Raw genomic sequence first — 9619 nt, forward strand, 5'->3', positions numbered from 1 at the left:
CCTTGTCTCAGTGCAGGTATCTCACCAAAAGGAGCCAGTATTCAAAAACGATGTGGAGAATCAATCCTTGTCTTCCTTCCACACTATTCTCTGTTGTATTCTTTACGGTGTTTCTTCGTACTTAGCTCACCATCTATCTCCTCCTCTCCCTGTCCCCATCCCCGTCCCCCAAGTCTGGTTCTCTGGTTCTAACTGGGGAGCATCTGCTGACCCTATGTCCATTTCTAGAACTTGTCTGCCACAGCAAACACTTATCAAAGTACACAACTCCTCAGTGGGATTGGTTTGGATGGTTGTTGGGGCGCCATTAAATGGGTCCGAGGAGCTCTGAGCTTTAAGAAAAGAAAAAAAAAAAAAAAAAAGGCTTCAAAATCCCTGGGACATTTTTAGCTACACAATCACTGAATTTCAGAATGGTCCCCTCCTTCCATAGCAATCAAACTCTTTCACTTCAGGACACCTCCAGCAAGGGACAAGAGAGGCAGCTCAGACAATCCTCCATCAGAGGCTAACAGGTGGCCAGCCCAGCCCACAGCCTGCTTCCTGAGAGCCCTGCCCTGGACCTGCCCCGCCGAGTGCATTTCTCTGCTCCAGCTTCCTTTCCATTGTGGCCAGGCTTGCTCAGTTACCGAGGAGCGGGCAAGCACTTGGACTAAAGCAACAAAGAAGATTGCATGGTTAAGTGCCAAAAAGAGTGTGGTGGACAAAAAAAAAAAAAAAAAATGCAACTGGAATTTTCAGAGAAAGCCAAGAGCTGGGTGCACTAGTGTGCCGACGAGGCTCTAGGAGGCACTTCAGAAACAGCTGATGATTGGATAAATGAGTGAATCCGCAGATGGTAGGATGTACATGGGGTAAAACATCATTACCTCGCAGGCTTGGAGGGAGAGACGGAGTGGGTGATTGCCCCTGAAAGATAGCCAAAAGTATAAAAAGCCATTAACACAAGTGGTTCTCATTCACTCTGTGTAAGAGGTGCACACTGTGCTCCTTCACGGAGCAGAGCTCTGGCGCACCTTAAACATTTGCTTTTAATATTCTACCTCTGCATAAATTCTGCCATTCATTCACAGCATGGAACTCACTCCTAAGGAAGAGCCCCTCGTGGGGCCAACCTGGTCCCTTTCTTGAAGGACTCATAGCTAAGGGCGGTAGTGACAACAAACAGCAAGGCAGCATGAGCCGCGAGCCGGTTGCCAGGCAAATGCTTGAGACCCGAAGTGCTCTGGAGACCGGGGTGCAGAGCTGAGAGCTGGTCTGATGTCCTAAGAGGTGCATGCTCTGGCAAAAAGGGACCCATCAGGACACCTTCCAGAGAGGAGGCAGCGGCACAGAGCCAGCCCAGGTGCGGAAGCGGACACACGTCCAGAGGGCCCAAGGTGAGCAAGGAAACAGGTCTGATGGGAGCAGAGGTCAGCAAGTGTTGTGTAAAATAGGGATCACTGGAGAACACTGCCTGGTGTGTGGTGCATGCAGGCTGCTGGACAGGGCCAGCCAGGAATCATGGGAAAGAGAAAAAGGAGCAATCCAGGGGAGGCCAGCAGCAAACCAATTGTGAAGAACTTTCCTGACTCTAGACAATGTACTAGGTTTGCTGGGACAGAGGCAATCCTGCTAGGAGTTCTTTTCTTAAGAGAGGCTAAACACTTTGACCTAGATGCCACTGCTCAGCCCCTGGGGCTCCTTATGGACAATCTCCCTCTCATTCTCTCTCCCCCTTTGCCCCGACTCTGTGCATCTCCATGTCTTTTTTCCTTTTGTTCCTCTCATTCCTAGCGAAGAACATTTCCCGAGCCCCAACATCTGCGAGCCCAAACTGGCTATTATCTGAGACTCTGAGTCTCAGATACACATGGCTTATACAAGGCATCGAATAATTCAACTGATTTCAAACATGTATGCACACATTTTTCTTATGAGTCTACTCATGAGCAGAAAACAAGTATTCAGAAAACAGCTGTCTTAGAACCCAAGGCTCCTATAGGCATTTCTGGTCACACCAGAGGGTTATTAATCTCTGGGCTATGGCAACAATAATCCTAGGCACAGATTTCCAGGAGGCAGCATGGAAATCCTCTCAGAGTTCAATTACAGAAATTAGCTGGTATTATTTAATCCTCCCAACCCCTGTGAAGTAGGCAGGGTAAGCATGTTTATCCCTATTTTCCTGATTAGGCTACTGAGGCTCAAAGAGGTTAAATAACTTGCCAAGGGTCCTTTAGCTGGGAGGTAGTAAGGACAGGATCCAGAGCAGATCTTGTTACTTCAAGTGTGATGCTGTTCACACTTTAACAGAGCCTTGGGGTCCCAGGTGGGCCACCCCCTTGCATCATTTCAGCAAGTCAGTGTGTCAGTTCCTCAGCTTCTGAATGGGGATACACTGCTTCTTGGGCCTCCCTCCTTAAGAGAATCAAGGGGGCAAATGTGATAGGAAGGTATCCTGAAATGAACAAAGAGCCATACATAGGAAAGGGAATGCTTTTGATGGCAGAGGCTGGGTCAGGGAAACATTTCTTTAGGCTCAAAGTTCTGCAATTCTTATCTGCTTACCATTCATTCATCCTCCCCCCGCCCCCCATAGCACTTAGAAAGGTGGACGCCTAGGCCTGCCAGGGATCAGCTCAGCTGACTTCGCTTACAATTATTTCTCAAGGATCTGTGGACCACAATTCATCATTAGTTCCTGGGAAGGGCTATTTGCTTCCTCAAAAGGTGTCCTGTGGACCTCAGGCCTGCTCTCGTTCTCCATGTGACCCTGGCATCATTTGCTCTGAAATGAACAGGAAGTCAACTGTAAGCCAAAGGCTGCTTTAAAAAAATGCTCCCTCAACCTTGGAGGGCACCCTCTGAGGATATAAGAAAACCAACCGTGAAAGGGATGCTGCTCTGACCCAGCACTTTGAAAGAACTTTGAAAATTCCAGATAAGAATTCCAAGGGCCCATGAACTTGTACTTGGTCATCTGAGGTCACGGTTCCTCCCACACTTCATACTGCTCCAACCTGGTATGTCTAAGTGGACATCAGAATCCAGCTGAAGGCTAAGTGAAAATGGACATGAAAACCCAGAGTGAAAAAAGACCATAGGCTGGCATCTACCCTCTGTAACCATGGGGTAGACAACTTGGTGTTCACTTTTCTGCATTTATCAAGTGTTAGGCTACCCAAAGTGTCTGCAACTTGATGAAGAGTTTGCAAAACACCAGGGTTGCCTTTGAAATAGCTCTAAAAGAAGCTCAAACTGAAGGCAATACGTAGGATGGTGATGGTCCTCACTTAATCCTTGCTTAAATCATTTTAAGAAGCTCCCCAGGTTTCATAATAGATCACAGAATGGAAGGAAAGTTGAATGGCTTTGTTCCCTTCATCACAGGATCCATAGGACCAAGCAGAGTGATGTGAGGCAAGGACTCTATGAGGCTTCCTTTTCTTCAGGGAAGGAATGCCTCACTCCTGGACAAGAGTAGCCCCCCTCCCCCGCCCCTACCCACAGACCTCCAGTGGGGACCTGAGTAAACTCAATAACACCATCCCATTTTTTAAGGCCCTGCAACTCCTGACAATGCCTATGTGTTAACAATAATTTACCCCATTCTTCTGGCAAGAACAGAACTGAAGCAACTTGAAATGCCATCAGCAAAAAATTATTTATTTCCCATTCCTGAGCAGCAGAGAAAACAAGGTTTCATTGGCTGGATCTGCCTTCAATAGCTTTCTGGTTTCAATTAAAACTTCAAGTCTCCAAGGGAAAAACTGGCATTCTGGGAGGCTGAGGCCCAGCCAAGTTTCAGTGTCTCTGCAAGAATCCAGAAAGGACATCCCATGCATCGAGCCACTCTCATCATCCTCCTTTTGCATATTACAGAGAAGCTTTGGAGCAGAGATGGAAGGACATCTCAAAATAATGACCACCAGCTTGAAAGAACTCTCCTAGAGGTACGTTTTTGTGCCAGAGAAGTATCGATTCAGCCCCTAATGGAATTGAAAGTCAAGATAACAGCAAAAATGGAATCAGGAATCCAGGGGAAATGCCCACCTATTTATTTCTTCTTCAGCAAACTCCTGCCTCTCCCCACCTACTGTTTTCAACTAAATTCTACAAATATGCCAAACACTGTTTTCTCTTTCTCACAACCCTTATTTAGGTCAGATGATTTACAAAGTAAATTTGTGATTTACTTTACGATTTACAAAGTACCTTGCTGTGAATAATGCAAGTACATGGCCAGAGCCCACCTAGCGTTGAAGAGGTTCACTCAGGGATACCCCTAGGATTCCCCTGTGGGAAGTCCAAAACTGGGCCTGCCAGCAGCGCCTTCCTATGTAACACTGCGATGTTGAGATACAAAAGATCGGATTACACCTCTTCACTTCCTAGCCCATTTATGAACATATAAGGCAGTTGATATTTTCTCCCAAGCCAGAAGTGGCCCCTTCCTACCCTACCGCTGCCTCTCAGCCACGCCCCCTTACGTTCGCAACAAGCCATCCCCTCCCCCAAGGCCAGTTTGTTTATTCCAGTGACGCGTCTATTTTCCCGGCTCCGCGCGACAAGTCCGTTTCCCTCCTCGGGCTCGCGATTGCATTCCCTCACCACCACCTCCCCCAGCCCAGCTCAGGTTACTAGAGTGGCTAGCCGTGCCCACAGCCCAGCTTTTGCACCAATTCAATTTCCCAAGACTAAGATTTTTTTGTCTTACCGGGGCAGGAGGCATAAGGGGCAAAGCCGCACTTTCAGAGTACCTGGTCTCCCTATATTTTCAGGCTACCTTCCCTGAAGTTTGCAAATATTCTCAGATTCCACCTTACTCTTCTGATCTGTCTTAATGCCCTTCCCTGGTAGCAGACAATTTCACTAAGTACAGAGGAAAACACAACATCTTCAACTTCGCTCTGAAACCTTGGACTCCTGCGTCAGGGCAGGAGATCAAGTCTCCCTCCGGGAGTCTCAGGATGGTGGAAGCCACAGAAAAGAGGAGAAGGGGGAGAGAGTGACCAGGGATTGTAAACTGGCTACATTTTAAAGTGCTACAAACTTTCTCCTCCCTCACACGCCCCTGGCCGGTTTGGCCCCGCCTCCCCATCCCAGCCAGACAACGTCTAACTGGGGTAAGCAAAGGAAACTCTCCCAGACCGTGCGGGTCTGGCCCCAGTGCTGCAGATGTGGCCTGCACAGAATACCACCCTTCCTCTCCACGTTCCTCTTCTCTACTCCACTCCTGTTCCCACCTCCCGACACACACGCACGCGCGCGCACACGCGCGCACCACACACACGTTTTGCAAATGAAGATGAGTTTGAATGGGGCGAATCAGATTTACCTGTGTGAACTAAAGGAGGGTAGGAGGTGGGTCTCCAACAGTTAGATAGTTTCAGTGATAGCTACTTTATGAAATGAGGTTTTTTTTGTACGAATCTACACGAAAAAAAGAAAAACAGGAAAAAGAGCAAAGGAATGAAAAGGAAGAGAACAAAAAATAATGTAAGAGGAAAACAAGTAGTATTAGATTTTCTTAAAGACCACAGACTCCGACTGAACTCAAGGGGAATAGTGGAGAGTGGAGGGTAGGGGGTGGGGGCTTGGAAGGAAAAGTAGCTGTTATAGAATTCCAGAATAAACCACCCTTTTGGAAGAGTTTCTGAGGCGATAAAGAGACACACAAATTGGCCTTTTAGCATTAGACGCCAACCATGAGATTATCAGGACAGTTTATTTGAAGCGGAAACAAATCGGAAATCCTTCCCTCAACAGTCCTTTTAGATGGATATACACACGCTCAGAACACACACACACACATAAACAATCAATTCAGCATGAGGGGGCAATCAGAACCCCCCCTCCCCACACCCCCGGTACCTCTAGCCTCATCTTCCACTTCCAACTGCACAACTTTCCGATCTCCAAAGAAAATCTTTCCAGTTGGATCCGATTTCAGAATTGTTGTAAGCGTGTGGGTCATGGGAGGAGGGGTGTATGCAGCGTGTAGGGGAGGGGGGCTGAAAGACAGCATTTAGGCAGTCACTTATTTTTTTAGAACCAGCATGCTCTACCGATCAGAAATCGCTATTACCCAGCAATGCTTCCATCACAAACAGACCCCAAAACGGCATCACCGTTATCACCATCTTGCTGAAGATCTGCCCAGTCCAGTTTACCTGACTCTATCTCTGTGGAACTTCTCAGACAGTATTTTAGCCAAAGAGATAATGGTTTGAAAGACAAAAACAATAAATCGATACTGAAGGGCTCCCTTTCCGGAGTGATTTCCCACTGGAAACCACCGAACGGGGAAGCCTGCCGTTAATTCTCCAGCCCAGGGCTCCTCTAGAAACACACACAATGCGTGCTTTCAAAAAAGGCAGTCGTCTGCTTTTAAGGGAATTCCTGTCTTTTCAGAGTCCCAAAACCGGAGAGCACGAGAAAGAGACTCAGATCCATTGATTAAGATTTTAAGAGAAAGACTAACACAGAGCCACAACACAAGCACACACCAACCTTCGCCTGCTGGACCACTTCTTCCCTGTTCTTCTTTCTATTAAAAAAACCTCGTATTTTCCTACATCCCCCCCCCCCCCCATCCAACTAGGTTACAATGTAGCTCTCTAGCTCCACTTAACCTGCAAGTTACAAAGAGACCCCCCAAAATAAAAAATATATATATCCTGCTGCCTTCCCACCCCTTTCCCTACCCCCTCCCCCTCCCGAGTCCACTCCACCAACGCCAAACCCGCCAGCCCCGGCAGCCGGCGGCTGGACCGAGGGAGGGTGCAAAAGGCGGGGGGGCTGGGGGGGAATCAGATTAGGCGAAACTCAATAAGCTCCCAACCCTCCCGCCCGACGCTTCCACCATCGCCGCCACCAACGGGCCACTCCAAATGAGCCAGCATCGCTGCCCACCCGCGGGCGGGCCGGAATCGCGCCCATCCTCCGCAGCCTGGCGGGGACCGGCATCCCGCCCCCTCGGCCCCGTCTCCCCCTTCCCGCCCGGTGCAAAGTCAAAGCCCCGGCGAGGCGACGTTAACTTTTGCATACAGGGCACACACACCGCCCCCAGCCCCGGGCGTGCGGGGGCCCGCGGCGCCGCGGGAGGCTGGGTGCCGTGCTCCCGGGCCAAGGTCGCGGCGCGTGCTCACCCATGTCCCGGCGGCTCCGGCTCCGCTGGCCCCGGCGCTCGCTCAGATCCCGGCTCCCGTCGCTCGCCCGAGCCCCCAAAGGTGCTGCTGCGGCAACTCCATGGCGATGAGCATCTGTCAAACGGCGAGCCGCGGGGGGGGCCGCCCTAGCTCGGGGGGCGCCGGGGCCCCCGGGCGCGCGGAGGCGGCGGCGAGCGGCGGGCGCCCCGGCTGGCCCCGCGCTTCCCGCCCGGCGCGGCCGCCTCCGCCGCGCCACCGATTTATGGAGAGAGATATCAAGGGGGAAAATGGCGTCTCCGGAGCCCGAGGAGTCCTGGAGTAATCACATTCACACACACACACGCCCGCACGCACACACACTCGCACACACTCGCACACAGGCGCGCGGCGAGCCCGGCTAATTTTAGCAGGAGCCAAAAAAAAAAAAATTATATATATATATCCCCGTCTCTCCGATCAATGCTATTTTTTTTTTTTTCCCCTTTTCTTCAAAGGATGGATTGGAGCTTTAAAAAATGTTGCCGGGTTTGGGCTCGCAGGAGGCGGCGCGCGGAGGGCGAGGGCGCTTTTGCTGAGCTGTGCAGTTCGGTCCGCGGCGCCGGGCGGCCCTGCCCGCCCGCTCGTCCGCCCGCGGTCGCTAGTGCTGCCACCGCCGCCGCCGCCGCCGCTCCATGGCCGCGCCCGCCCCGCGCCCCCGCCGCGTCCCCTCGCCGCCCGCCCGCGTCCCCGGCGAGCGCTGGAGTGGGGTCGGGCCCGTGTGCCTGCCTCCCGCGCCCTCTCCCGAGTCCCGGAGTCCTAGTGAAAGGAAGGGGGAGGGCGCGGGCGGGGGAGGGGGGGGGAGGATCGGAGCGGCCGCGCGGCGAGCCGAGCGGGGACCGCCACCCCACGATCTGCCTCGGAGGGGGCGCGGGCGCCCACACTGTTCGCCCCACGGACCGGGGGCCGCTTCCCGGCTCGAGCCGGGGGGAGGCGCAGCCGGTAACCAGCGAGCGACCTCTCCCTACACCCTCCCTCTCTCGGTGAATTTCGGTGAATTTCGATCAATTGGAGGGAGTGGGGTCTTGCTGGGGGAGGAGGAAAACAGTTCGTGGAGGCCAACCGGTGACCCCTCGCCGCCCCTCGCGCCCCTCCCGCTCCCCAGCGCCCTCGCGGCCCAGTGGCTCCTGCGCGCCGGAGTCAGACGCGGGGACTGGGCGGCCGCGGGGATCGCCGCGGGCTCGGCGCGGGTTCCCGGGCTCAACACTGCCACTATCTGACACAACAGGAGCAGTGTTGGGGGGAGCTGCGCGATGAGGCGCGAGATGTGATAGGCTCTGGAAACTGGGTGCATTTTTTTTTAACCTGGTAATTGCATTTCACTTTCAGGGGTTTATTTTATTTTATTTTACTTTATTATTTTGTTGTTGTTGTTTTTAAGCGACATACACGCACTCAGTTGCTTAGGTGCATGTTTTTGTTATCACAAAAATTGGACACCTGATGAGGGGAAAGACGCAGAGAGATGGCAAATGCACGTTGGCATGCAGTTCCCTCTTCAGAGTGGTGGAAAGAATAAGATGAAGTATCTTCAGTTCATACAAAATATGGTGGTATGTTAATGCCTTTGAATGTTTGTATTTGGGTTGCAAAGGGGGAGATTTCCAAGCAACTCACTTGCAACTGGGTAATGGCACTCCTCTATATTACAGGATAATAGAGGACAGATAGGATTCAGGAAACAAGTGATTTTGCTTAAAGACCTCCACTTATGGTGTACTCAGAGCTCAGATTCTGGGAGAACTCTGACTAGCCCCTTCTATAAGAGAGCTTTTGGACATTTGGGTTGAGGAATGATTTGGTAGTGATTGGGGATGTCCCCCTACCAACTGCCTCAGCTGCTGACCTCAGGGTTGACTGCTGGTTTGAGTTTTGCTGCAGAACATCTTCATTCTCCACACTCCACTCACACTAATGCTGCAGTGCAGTGAGGCAAGGGAGACAGGGTCTGGGTGGGAGGATGCCCCAACTCCCATCCTGGTCCCTGTCCCAGGATGAGGTTCAGTCTGGTTCTGAAAAGATAGTTCACCCCCCCCTCCAACCCAAGTACCCTTGCTGTCTCCCCCCACCCCATTGGAATCTCCTGATTGGCCCCATACTTGTTCTCTGTTACTCATTACTGCAAGACCTCTGTTGTGGCAACGTTTCAATAGGTCTTTGGCTACCCTTTATATTGGAATATTATTATTGGTGGGCAAGTAATTCTTAATTAGAAAAAAATAATCAGGGCAAAGTGAGTTGTTGAAAGTAGAGATCAAGGAACAAAATACAATGTCAAAACAACCGTTCTCTGTAATCAGATGACCTTTGCCCATTTCCTTGTGTACCCAGATTTCTGAAATCCTACACCCAAGCCCACGGAAGACTAACATGGCATGTGGGCCATTTCCTATACTTCCCAAGTGGAGGAAGTGAGCCCCAGAAATCAGAAGGGTTTGCCCATGAGCTTA

At 51.3% G+C, this 9619-nt stretch overlaps 1 protein-coding gene across 6 annotated transcripts in view; it reads right to left on the minus strand.

Moving 5' to 3' along the window:
• Positions 1–7561, minus strand: part of SETBP1 (SET binding protein 1) — a 359547-nt gene extending 351986 nt beyond the window's left edge. For 2 of the 6 annotated variants that reach the window (XM_032859503.1, XM_032859507.1), the window contains exon 1: positions 7134–7561. The gene's annotated coding sequence lies outside the window, so the exon portion shown is untranslated. The other 4 variants (XM_032859505.1, XM_032859504.1, XM_032859508.1 and 1 more) reach the window with 4 other exon arrangements.
• Between the last annotated feature and the right edge of the window lie 2058 nt (positions 7562–9619).

The sequence above is a fragment of the Lontra canadensis genome, unplaced genomic scaffold (genome assembly GCF_010015895.1).
Source record: "Lontra canadensis isolate GAN:19392208 unplaced genomic scaffold, GSC_riverotter_1.0 scaffold17, whole genome shotgun sequence".
NCBI classification, from domain to species: Eukaryota; Metazoa; Chordata; class Mammalia; order Carnivora; family Mustelidae; genus Lontra; species Lontra canadensis.